This window comes from Pararge aegeria, chromosome 8, assembly GCF_905163445.1.
Source record: "Pararge aegeria chromosome 8, ilParAegt1.1, whole genome shotgun sequence".
NCBI classification, from domain to species: Eukaryota; Metazoa; Arthropoda; class Insecta; order Lepidoptera; family Nymphalidae; genus Pararge; species Pararge aegeria.
The window spans coordinates 10640412-10654235 of NC_053187.1; the positions used below are offsets into that span (position 1 = coordinate 10640412).

The following is a 13824-nucleotide window of genomic DNA, read 5'->3' on the forward strand; positions in this document are numbered from 1 at the left end:
AAAGGCGAGCCCCAATACTTCGTTACAGTCTATGAACTTCGAGCTTTACTTAGCTTAGAAGTTTACCAATGGATTGTAAGATGGCGCTGAAGCTATTTTAATTTTTGTCCATCGGCTACCTTTTATCTGAGACATGCCAAACAACTTTAGATAACACAAATTAATGTATTTCATTTAAAAGGGTCATATTTTAATAAAGGTCATCAAATTAACATTAGCGTTGTGAATTATCGACCGTATTCTATACATTACAAAGCTTAGAACTTTACATAAGCACGTAAGTAGGTTGGTTACCTACGTGCCTATCTAAACATTGATATAAAGGCAGTACTTTATATAATAATCAATGTTTAGTAAATATACAATTATATATCAATGTTATAGAAAAAAGGGAGGTCCCACAAGCCTATTTAATAATAATCTCCACAGCCCTTTGACCCAAATATTGTTTTTTAAAAGTTGCTATTTTTAATATATTTGTATGTTTGTAGTTGAGGCGATAAAGAAAAATAAAAAATGTTAAAGTTAATATCATACCTTTGGCGCGGGGGTTTTCACTAGACTACACTGAGGTCGAGTTGTAAGTATTTATCGCTGGGTACGCGTTTCCGTAATCCATGAAGTTGACGAGTGTAAAACCGCGGGGAACAGTAAGTATTGTAAAAAAATCTACACCAGCACTTAAAAGAGCCGACAAAGTTTGTCCGAGGAACCACCGAAGCCATGGTTATTTTTGACGCGAAGCATTACTGTCACCAAGTAGCATTACTATGTGCCGGTCTGAAGGGCGTGGATACTGGTGTGGTTGGTGGCACACGACTCTAAACATTTACCCCCCTGGCATATCCTATAAAGTGTTGCTCTGTTTCGGAGTACAGGATTTCCACTTACCATGACACATGCTCATGCTTAGTCCATAAATTAATACTTTATAAAACTATTTATGAGTTTTTTTTTTAAATAAAGCATATTAAATATTATTTTTATCGCGGAAAAACTAACGGTTTCCGTTGGTTTTTTTGAGATAAACCGAAACATTTGCCAAGTCCAAGTCACTCTTAGTAAAATATAAATTATCTATGAACACCTTGACCGGGATTCGAAACCTCGACCTTTCACGGATATCCAAGTGATGAGTACTCTAATAACTGGGGTATACCAGATCATTGATGTAATTATATGATTATTAAATTAAGAAGCTATATTTCCCAGAATAGATTGTATCAAAAGGTCCACTTGAACGTTTATAAAGTTGGATTCACATGAGACCTGCGAGTCTTTACGCTAACGGCGTCAGTGCGGTTATTACACTACCCGATGTAAAGGGACCCTTGCCCTTCATCAGACCGGTCAATAAAAAAATGAGATTTAGGGTCTCTAAGTAGTTTAATTGGGCCGTAACGATATAGGGATAGCATGCATCTTGGAGAGTAATAGGACTTTTTTCCCAGAAAAATTATAAGGACTCACGGATTTTTTAAAAAAAAACTGAAAAAACACGAACAAACTTGCAGACAACAGCTAGTTTAAATAGTTGTAGGATCCGCAGAACAGAGATAATCATTTCTGTTCTTAAAAATTGATACAAAACTATAACTCGAATTTTATAAGGCCTTGTAGGCACTAGGTAGTTAATGGGTCACGCAAAATATTGTTTGTATATAAATAACCATGAAATCATAAGATCATCATAAACTACACAAATCATCATAGAGTTAGATGTCTTACTTATAAAAAATACTTTAGCAAAATGTTCAGGGTACGTAAATATTCTGTTAAGCTGATACAAATATTCTCTTAACAAATCCTAATCTGAGCATACGAACATTTCTTAAAATTAAACATTTCTTTTAAATACAGCAAAGATTGTTTTACATATTTTTTGTCTTCTTAATAGGAGTATTCTTTACCAGTTCTTTGGTTTTTGCTGGTTGTGACATATGCTACGTCTGACAAAGAAAAAGAAAGTGAAGCAAAGATATTATTTAACGAGTATACCATTGACGCATATGGAAATTATAAATTCAGGTAGGTAAGACATGTCACATCTGGAACTAACGCTGCTTCATTATATATTTTTTACGTATTTCTATCTGTTGTTATTCATTTTTAATCGACTTCCTTTAGGTGGTTGCACAACTCCGTCATTTATAGACTAATTTTTTTTTTTTTTAAATGGTCTATTTTCAAATTTCATGTAGATCTGATGAAGAGTATCAGAGACAGACAAAGGAGTTTACGCAATCACACATCCTAACATCGCATCTTGCAGTTGCAGTATGCAGTTATCGGGGTACACCCAGATTTTCTGTCAAAGTAGAAAAATTTGGCATTTCTTCAACAAAAATGGCATTCGGCGTCAACAATGGCTTTAATTATAGCTAAAAACCAAGTAACACCTTTAGTAGATAGATCATATAGTTAAAATAATTACTATCAAACCAGGCGTTTAGGAAGGAGGAGTATAATTTTATACCACCTGTCCGCTCTCGCTCATCTTGTCCTAATCCAAAGGTTGCCTGGCAGAGATCTCCATTAAGCGAATATACGGCTTAATGTGGTCTCCCAAACACTGGACACAGCCTTTGCTTTAACGGAAACTTCGGTCTTGTGTCGCAAAACTATTAACAGACCCGCTGTCCGACCCGGGAGTCGAACCCAGGACTCGCTATCCGTAGTTGAACATGCTAACCCCTAAACCATCGAGACACACGTTGAAGTTAATAATTTTGATTATTAGACAACATGCTCTCAAGCTAACATAATCTAGAAGCATATGTGAGTGATCTGGTATTAATATAAATTAATTTTTCAGTTTCAGGACATCGAATGGAATATCAAGAACAGAAACAGCAGCTGTGGAAGATAAAGGGCTCAATAAAATAGTAATAGTTAGAGGTCTATATACCTATATAGACACAAACGGAGAAGAAGTATTTGTTGAGTACATTGCTGACGATATGGGATACAGAGTTCTGCCAGTACGTTTGAAAGTAAGTATACAATAGTAACACATTTTAAGTATTAAGTTATATTAGCTTTATTTTTTGATACTTTGGAGCCAATCTGCTCTTTACATAAAATAAAAAGTCCCTATTCACTCATTAAAAGAATCAACGGCCAGCTCGAACATGTCAACCAAAAAAACTTACATTGCATTAGAATACTCCTAATCGGTTTCTACGCGGCACATCTGTGTCGGTAGGGCTACACCCGGCCAAAACCTCCAAGTATAGAAAATTCAGAAATTAGAAATTCCCTAATTGCCGGCTGGGCTGAACCGAAAAAAAAAAAAAAAAAAAAAAAACCCGGGTTCGGACTTAACTTTACACTACAATGCTCACCGCTGCCGCCATGGAGGTCTTTAATAATTGGCGACAGGAATTGCATACACTTCTAGATATATATAAGATGTTTTTGTTATAGGTACAAAAATACAAGTCTTCAAGTCTTGTTGCCACGCTACTGGGCCGATAAATCCACCGTGAAGAAAATATGGATGCAACTCGCACTATTTAGTGTTTATTATTTCGAATTATTGAATATAAACATTTTTACTATAATTAAATGTATTAGTTACTAGAAGTGCTTGAGGCTTCGTTTCGGTTTTTTTTCAATCAAGAAACCTTTAATTTTCCGGAAATAATATTCTCCAGAAAGCTCTATGCCAGATTTCATCAAGATGAATGATTATGTTACCTAACATAGGTTATTATTAGACAGACACACAGACTTTACACCATAACTCAGTGAAATGCTAACCGTTGTGTGCGTTAACGTGTGTGTGAATTTTAATATTTTCTAGGACCTTATTTCTGTTGACCCTAATCTACACTTAAGGTCAAATGGAATGATTGATGATTCCACTTGACCTTAAATTTATAGAGTTGATGTTATGGTTGTCACTGCGTATTTTTTATAATAATTATTTTTGCTCTTAGAAGGTTGTATTATTTGTGTATAATGATATCCTCGTTAAGATCTGGAAAAAATCCTCCGCAGATAGCAGCAAACCCTACACTCAAAGGCGTGACGATAATGAATACATAAAGTTTTTAACTCATGTTACGCGATTTTTATACTAATTTTAAAAATGTTTACAAGTATCGCTAAAAAGTATATTATTATATAAAATATACAAAAAATCTTGGAGAATCCAACTACAGGGCTCCACTATTCACTATTTTTGCCACCTCGTTTTTTTTTTTATCTATTGTTCAAAACAAATTGCATCAAACATTTTCCAAAAAAAATATATACCGTTCGTCCCTAAGCGACCCAAATCCTATCCTGCTTTTATTATAAATGGGAAAGTTTGTATTTATGTATGGGTGGTTATTTGTTACACTTTCAAGTAGAACAGGATTTTGAAATTTTACAGTAATCAGAATAACAGGCTATAGTTTATAAAGATATTTTCAAGTAAGTCCAAAACGAATGATCCATTTGAGAGCGCAGCATAAATTGTAAGTTACAGTCCTTTTCATATCTCAATTTTAAAATTGACGTTCAAACTGCGTGTGGAAAACACCTCATTATGGCCCCGCGGGTGATACAGTAATTAAAACAAAGAACAATCGGAATAGAGTCTCATCTCAAACTTTACTTAATTTGTAATAGACATTCTAAGTCTAAAAAAAAAATTGATCAGTTTCTAACTTTTTTTCCCCAAACTCTAACAGGAACTCTAGCCTAGCCTTTTTAACCACTTCTAGAAAGGAGGAGGTCCCAATCACTCATTTTTTATTACCTATTTTTTTGTTACAGTGTACGAGAACCACGCAAAAAATAACCTTTTATTATATATTTTTATTTATAATCTATATTTGTTAATTGATGTTAGATTTATTAGCAGTTGAAGGGCACGGTTGCCGGTGTAATTACAGGCAAAAGCTTATCACCTCGCCTCAAATTGATGGACGCAAGGTTGCATGTTGCAGGACGTGCTCCTTTCATACCCTGTGAAGTGTTGCTCTGTTTAAAGGATGATTTTCCATTTATTGTATGAAAAACAAATAAAATAAAAATAGTTTATTTCGGTAAGAAACAAAGTGGTATCAATATATCGCTGAAGCCTTCTTTTAAATTTTGTGTATCTGCTTGATCCGACAATTATTATTATAAGAAAAAATATATAAGATATAAGGACATCAAGCTACCGCTGCAAGTTTTAGTTATAAGTAGAGAATCTTTTGCGCAAAGCATACTTTTAAACTTATGGTTTGATATTTTATCTGCGAAATAGATACGTATTTTGGATATTATATCTGTCTGTATTGGTGAGTGGGAATCATAAAAAAACCTGTATAAAAACAACCTTATAATCATAAAATCATCATCCACAACACGTTTCCCTCGAGCTTTGTATCAAATGCTAGACGTCTGAGTTGAAATAATTTATTTCGCAAAATGTATAAGGTAATGTTAATTAGTCAAAACAGTAAAAAGTGCATCACCATATGAATACCATGGCCACCTTTGCATGTTATAAATTTATTATTCGTTCTATAGTAAGGAGTTTATATTTCTTTATTTACGTATGCAGTTCCTTTGTTTTAGATATATTATGTGTTTGTGGTTTGTTTTTTAATCTTACTGGCGGATGCTGCCCCTCTTGATAAAGACAGTGAAGCGAGAATAATTCATAATGAGTATACCATCGATGAAGTGGGAAATTACAGATACAGGTATGTACCAATTTATTATGGATTGTTGGGTAAAAAAAATCAGTACCAAGGTATATAGTAATCAGTACCAAACAAGTACTAGGACATTTTTGGTGTCTATTGAAAAGCACGTGTCCTGAAAAGAACTTTAAGCTATCGGTCAAGTTTAAGATAATATCATAATAAATATAATAATAATACCAAAATCATGTCATACAAACAATGACGTGCCGCAAAGCGATGTAGCGTTTGGGGTATTAAGTCTACCAACCCGCATTGCAGCAGCATGGAGGGTTTATGGAGAGACGACAAGACTTGGCCTGCGCCCAACAGTGGGATGTTAGTAGGTTGCGGATGATGATGATAATGAGGGGGTATTGGTTTAAAATAACTGCCATAGCAGGTCCGCCCGCTACCATCTTATACTATCTCTCCACTACACACACAGCAGGTAAGATTTCAGTCAAGGTGTATGGTCTAAAACCTCTGATTAAATCTGTGGGAAGTTAATAAGCTGATGAAATATTTACCTACAATAACCTTTAGTTTCAACTAATAAATTTTATACTAAGTAGAATTTTATTTGCAGTTTTGAGACATCCAACGGAATATCCAGAGAAGAATCAGGATCGTTTTTCAACGTGGGTCAACCTAATCAACATGTTTTAATTATTGGTCGATATAGTTACATTAATACAGATGGAAAAAAAGAAATGGTAGAATACTCAGCTGATGAGAATGGATATAGCATTTATGCACCAAAGCCAGAAATAAGTGTGAGTATTATAAAATTACTATAATATAATAAATGTATTATGAAATTGCTATAATAGATTATTAAAATTACTATAATAGTGAAGTGTTGTAGTGATATTATTAGCCTATGCCTGAGGAAGCACTTGCCTTAAGATTGATTTTAACAATCAATTCAGGTTCTCCTTATCTAATGTTTGAATTATGCCCTATGTCCTTTTCTGTACCCCTGACAATGTGTAAGTCAAATTAAATGATGATTGAGCAGTTAAGGCTTGATAGCATAACTACTAAACAAACGAACTAACTTACGTTCCCATTTATAATATTAGCTAGTTAAAATACGTAAAGAAGTGGAGATAGCCGTGGTTTGTACTCAAGCCCCCTTAATGGCGAATCCTCCGAATATGATATGAACTTTTAACTTTCTCATGTTACGTGCGTTTAAAGCAATTGAGTATAACTTGCTTTAATGATCAAGGAAAACAGCGTGAAGAAACCTGCATGCCAAATATGAAATATGCTCAAAGGCGAGTGAAGTCAATTAATCCGCATTGTATCAGAGTGATGAACTACGCCTTAGCCCTTGTCATTCTAACAGGTCACCTATGCTCTTTAGAGAGCCGACAATAAGTCGATAATAATGATGATACAGAAAGTTAGGATTACTAGGCTAATTTCCAGCTTCCAGGTTTTATCTATTTTAATTTCTATTACGTACTCTATATTTCCAACTATTTTAATAAAAGAAATAAATTATATTGCAGATGGGTGTAGAGTATGGAGGTGTGCCTGGCGCCGTACTTGCAACACTACTTGGATAATAAGGCCTTCGAAGGGGATTGAAAACGAAATAATAATAATAATTTAGCAAACGTTTGCAAAACAATGATAAAAACATAAATTATAGCGAATACAAACAAAATTATTATTGCCTATATCCTTAAGAATATAGACTCAAATATCTATAGAGTGGTATAACAGAAAAAAGCCGCTTGATTGACTTTTTCTTTTATGAGAAACCGCTATGGGCCAGGAAAAGTTTTTGGCATTATGCCACGCTCTATAACGTGTACTAGCGACTTTTAATATAAGACTACAACTTACATGTCAAGAATGAACTTCAATAGTCTTTGCATACTGGCACGATGCGAAAAACATTGAAAGTTGCATAAATCTATCGATTTTTCTCACTAAGCGACACCTCTGACCTTCCGACCTAAAATGCAATAAGAGACTTACTTGTGCACTTATCCATGTCAAATAAAATTAAACATAACCAAAATAATCAGTAATCTTTAAATACGCGTATACAGGTAGTACTTTTTTTGTACCAAAAATTTTGCTCAATAACTAAGAAAACCTTACTGCGTTTTAGAAGTTACAACTAACTTTGTCATTTTTGAAACGATCTTAAAAAAGGAGGAGGATCGCAATTCTTTTTGTTTATTACGCTATTACTACGCCAATTATAAACGATTGAGATAATTATTTTTTGTTTGTTTTTTTACCTCAGTGATGGTCCCATTTTAATTTAGTAATGAATATCTTCGGAGATGAAAAACGGAACTCCTTAATGGCTACGAGATAAATCACACGTTAAGAATATTATCACTAACTTATGGTAATAGTCGGTAAAGCCCGCCAACCAGATTTGGAGCAGCGTGCTGGGTATATGCTCTCAAACGATCACTCCTATTCTCCTAGGTAACGAGGATAAAACCGAGAGCAGCAGTATTGTATAAACGTAGTTTAAAGTAGATTGTTGACTCTGTAGTTTAAAGAATTTTTTCCACTAGACCGATACAGGTCCCTAGATAATTTATGCGTTTCTGTAATGGACTTGTGGCGAAGATAGGCAATTACGTTACGAGTTTTTAGCCAATCAATTGTAAAAGCATACCAGCGTTTACGTAACAAGTGTGATGGTGTCATTGACATGATAGAGTCCTTGGCGTCGCATTGTTTGTTAAGGAATGAAGTCCAGACTTGACATTCTTGAAGAACTGGATATAAGGTGTGGGCAGTTGGACCGATGTCGCAGTATACTTAGACACAGTGGGAAAAACATTCCCAAATTATGGTGAGTTAACGACAGTTTATTTGCATATTGTATCTACTTTGTGTCCATTAATGTTAAATGTAGATTTATGTGCTTGATCTAAATGGTTATAACGTCTTTGATCAAATTAACTCTGATAAGATTAGCATTATGCAATCAAATTCTGTTAATGTTTGTTTCATTTGTTTTGTAAGCTTTATATTCGCCTCTATAGATTCTAAGCCCAAGAATTTGAAAAAGATGAAATTGACTTTATTTTCCTTTTCGTTACCTTAGGAGTAGTATTGGTACTTAACAGCTAAAAATTTCCGCCCCGACCCGGGAATCATAATCAGGACCTCGCAATCCGTAATCTTATTAGCCAACCACTACAAACATCAAATAAAGTATTTGAATAATATCGGTCTGTGTTTAGATTACGATTGTATTTAGATTATTTTATTACTATTCTACTGAAACTCTACGAAAACGAGCCCTTTTCTTAATCGCCTTTAACATATAGTTTAATTGTTTTTTGCAGGTAAAAGGTATGCGCTTTTTCTTTTTAGCAGCCATGTTATATACGGCTGTTGTAGATTTACCAACATCGACCGGCATTGAACGACGACTAAAAAAGCTTGTTTTTAATAACAATGGATTAGGAACGTATAGTTTTGAGTGAGTGTCTTTTAATTAGTCATCATAATCATCCTCCTCATAATCATATTCAAGTCCAACGTTTTGGCTTCTCGCTCATAAGAGATATTGTTTTAAAACAGAGACCGATCACACTGCTGCAAACTGGTAATAACGACTTAAACACCTGGAGCTAGTTATCAAAAGTTTAATTATTTACCCACTTTATAAAATCACTGTAATACTGGTTTATTGTGTCCGTGGTGGTAGTATTCGAAATTAATGTATCAAAATACATTTCAAATTCAGAATCATCAGCCAATATGAGGCCGTAGATAGGCGTCTTTCAAACAGCGCCAAATCATTTTATTTTGCATTCAGCCGATGCTTGCCCACCTGCCAAAGAGGTCATAAATATACTTAGTTGGGAGACATCTAGCAATCCGTTTGCCAAGACGTGGTCTCAACTTGTGGAACTATCGACTTCAACGTCTAACGGCCTCCCACAGACGAGTTAAGCCCAAAGACCCTCTGAGCTTTGTACCCCACCCACCACACCTTCAGCTTTGCGAGTCAGTTACTCTAGTTCATTTATGGATCTCACCCCTGATAAAAAACTCCTGAGTTAGAAAAAAGTAGTATGGGATGATTATTTTTGATTATTGCACAGGTTTGCGACTCAAGATGGAACGTTTCGGAGAGAAGATGGAAGTTTTGCTTCTACAAATGGACGTGGATATGTTGTACGAGGTGAATATGGTTACAAAGATCCTGAAGGACATCAACATTTAGTGCGCTACGTAGCCGATGCAAACGGCTATCAACCACAAAAAGATGATATCAGATTTAATGATAGACGAATTGTTTAACTTAAGTTCGATATATTAGAAACTAATAAAATTATATAAATTCGTTATTATTCATTTTATTTTTGTATCTTATATGGTATAGTATTTATTTAATGGTGGTTTTATATAACCGTTATATCACCTGACAAGTAAGCCCACCACCACTTAAGTCTGCGCCATCACTTTCCATCAGATCGGATAGCACAGTCAAGGGCTAACTTGTAGAGGAATAAATTAAAAATAAAAATTATTATCTGTACATCGCGGTTTCCCGCGCGTTAGTATGTCCTGTTAAATCGATTTATTTGTATTATGTAGACGTAGATTAGAGTATATAATTGTCTATAAGACTAAATGTCTATAAGACATTTAGTCTTATAGACAATTTCGTAGACAGCGCCATCTCTTATAGACTAGCCAAAGCTCTACTTCGAATTGATTGTTCGGCGATAAGCCTCGAATATCTCAAAGTTGGTTACTAAGCGTAAAATTTTGCACATAATACATAAGATGGCGCTAGAAAATGAGACAAAAGATATGTAACGTATGAATGAAAATCGAATAATTTCTTCATAGGCTTAAGAAGTACATTATTTACTCTCCATAAGACTTAGCTGTGAAACCGAAACGCTAATTGTTTTTGTGGAAACCACTGGGATATTTTTACTGAAAGAAATCAGATAAGCCCAATCACCATACACCACACCAAAATATAGTTTCACCATACCAATTTCATATATACAAGGTGTCCGAACGTCCTAAAGGAAAGGGGCACATTACTCAGCGCACATTACAGTAACTATTGGTTCATTTAAGTTAAATACTTTTGTTCAATAACTTTTTCCTGGTATAAATACTAAGTTTTTAATAAAATAGACGCGGTGTCAGCCATAACATTGACTGTGTTTAAGTTAAGTTTTCTGTGGGGATGAACTGTGGCAACAGATAAAAGTAGGTAATTAAAGGTTACTTAGTCAAAAGAACACATACGTTCACACGCTCACACTTATTTTTTTAGATAGGTACTTTTATATAAAATTTTAATTTCTTAACATAACTTGAGAAAAAACATACTTCTCTAAATTGAGAATTAGTGAAACTTTTAGTAGTTGGTGGCATTTCCATAAAACCTGGTAGGTATATAGATAGGTGTACAGATAGATGGAAAATTAAACATACTAATAATATTAAATTGAACATCTATCGTTAGACGTAACTTAATTTACATAAACAAATTGAATTTAGATGAAGATGACCAAAAAATTAATGTTTTCTAAAAGGGCTATCTTTTGATAAATGTCCATCAAATTCACATTAGTCTGTCAATAGTGTCACAATATGACTATTGTCACAATAATGTCACAATAGTCTGAAACCTGATGAAAATTTTATTTGACCATTTTTATTGTGTAGCTGTTGTACCACACATTATTTGTAGTCATTTGTCGTAGGGAGTTAGTTTGTTTACGGTACTAAAGGTTTTATAAAGTGGGTGATTAAAGAACTTAAACCAAGAACAGCTGATATTTTGCTCACCCACACTTCAGTTGTTTGTTTAAATGTGTTGAAATGCTATTTGTACTTAATAACATAGGTTTGTTTATTTGGCACTACCAGTACGATTCAACTCTACGTTTATTAACTTTGAAAACTTTACGATACAGATACTAAATATCTGATTTATTCAGGTAGATGTACACTTCCATTTTCCACTACTGGTGTAATATTGGTGCTGCTCATTATTATGTTAATATCTAAACGAAATAATTCAATTTTCAATTATAAAAAAACAAGGCTTATAAAAGTTGTATTCTTTTTCACGACAAATATTGTGACACCGCAACTCTAAAAAACTGTCATTTAGTTTTTTTTAAGAATTGTTTTCAACAGCCTGAGCAACTTTATGTACCCAGGATTCAACAATGTTTATTGTGTAGTATGCACTCTAAAAAAGAAAGCCAACTAAGAGAGATTTTCTCTTAGTTGACGTTATATAAATTATAACAATTATGATAATAAACATAACAACAAAAGCTGATTAGTTATAGCAGCAAGTTCATTATAGATTGAGCTAACAATGTAGGTATGTTCATTGATTCTAACAAATAAATACGTTGTTTCTATTATTATTTACTTCTTTGTATGATTAGATCATTTTTAATTATTTAGCTTAAACAAGTACGTAAATTGAATCAGTTAAGAATATACCTTAGTTAAGTAACAATAATAGGAGCAATACAGTAGCCCAGTCCATTGAATTATGATAAACAATCATTATCATCTTATTTGATGTATCTATTTTCTTGTTAGGCTCGTATGGAATCAAGATGCTTGATCACAACAATTACTATCTTGTTAGGAATAACCAATTTTTTTTAGAGTGTGGTATCGGCATCATTCATAAAACTTCCCTTGCTTAACCGCAGTAAAGTTACACGAGGCATTATACATAAACATAACATTTTTATTTATAACCAATAACTTCACCAAGTTATCCATTAACCTAATAACACTAATTGCATTTCACACAAATTCGTTCCAGTTTTAGTCAACAGATGGTATTTCAATCGTTGGCAATAAAGGTATCTTATGTAATGAGAAGAAATCTTGGGGATCCGACAAGCTCGTTAAGTCACCTACGATCCAATGTCATATGTCACAGAGGTATTTTCAAACTTCGATCAGGAATTTCATCACAATATCGAGACACACCATATATCAATAATGGGCGGACGGCAGCTATTCACATAAGACAAAGCGATGATCTTTGCTGTATTATACAATAGCTCAGGCGCTGGTATTGTCATGGTTTCATGTTTTCAAATTGACAGCTATTCAGTTGGTGATTTCAAATCTCTTTCAACTCTATGATATTATTATGACGAAATGACATTTATCAAATATAGAAGGAATCTATAACATAAGAAAGATGAGAGTTTTTTGTGATACAGGAGGTATAACAAATAAAAATATTTCTTATAGTATTTCACTCATCACACATTTTACATTTTTAACGAAGAAACTCTCGGCGCAACAATTTTAACGCAATTTTTTTTTTTCTATTAAAGCCAGGTCAGGTTGCTAGTTAATTACTCAATTAATATTAAGACCTCGCTTCCGTTTTAAAAGTTTATTTTTAATTGAGTCATCATAACACCCGAACATAACTATAAACACATTGGAATTCATAATATCTTAAGGTGTTCATTAAATCAGCATGTTTCTATTGACTTGTGATAGATATGCAGATTTATTTTAATGTTTTTCCAATGTTGCGACTCGCTGTTGTTGAAGTGAATAGTTTTTCTGAAGGGAATAATACTTTTGTTTGCTGTTGCGGTAATATTTGTAACACTGTTTCTATTTCATATTTGAGTTCGTTAGGTTAAGTTCAAGGAACTAAAATGCGATAGACTAAGAACTTTATTAGTACCAGAGACACTCGTATGTTACATATGGCGCTTTGAATGAGGACATTTAAGCTGACATTTGTATAGAGGCAGCCAGTCCAGAGACAAAAAAAAAATGGAGGTCAGTGCTATAAAGCGAGGTGTTAGTTAAGGGCGACCAATTAGTTGCAAATAAGCTATGTTGGATACTTGCATAGAACATACTTGTTCGCTAAACTACACGAACGTATGGTAAATTAAGTAATTATAAACAGTGTTTCAAACTTTAACCGGGGAAAACAGAAGAACTACGCAATTTGTAGGAGTTTCTATAAAAAATAATATTATTAGGTTGAATCGCGTAAAGATGAATAAGTAATCCACTCTTCCAATGGTAATTATATTGGTTGTGTGTGATGCAGGCATAGCAAAAATCCACTTACTTAAAGAGTAACTTTACTACAAATCAAAAGCACTAGTAATATTGCAGG

The 13824-nt window shown here is 33.8% G+C and overlaps 1 pseudogene; it reads left to right on the top strand.

The window, feature by feature from the left end:
- The first annotated feature begins 723 nt into the window (after positions 1 to 723).
- On the top strand, positions 724 to 9965 carry LOC120626003 (annotated as a pseudogene).
- Positions 9966 to 13824: the final 3859 nt, after the last annotated feature.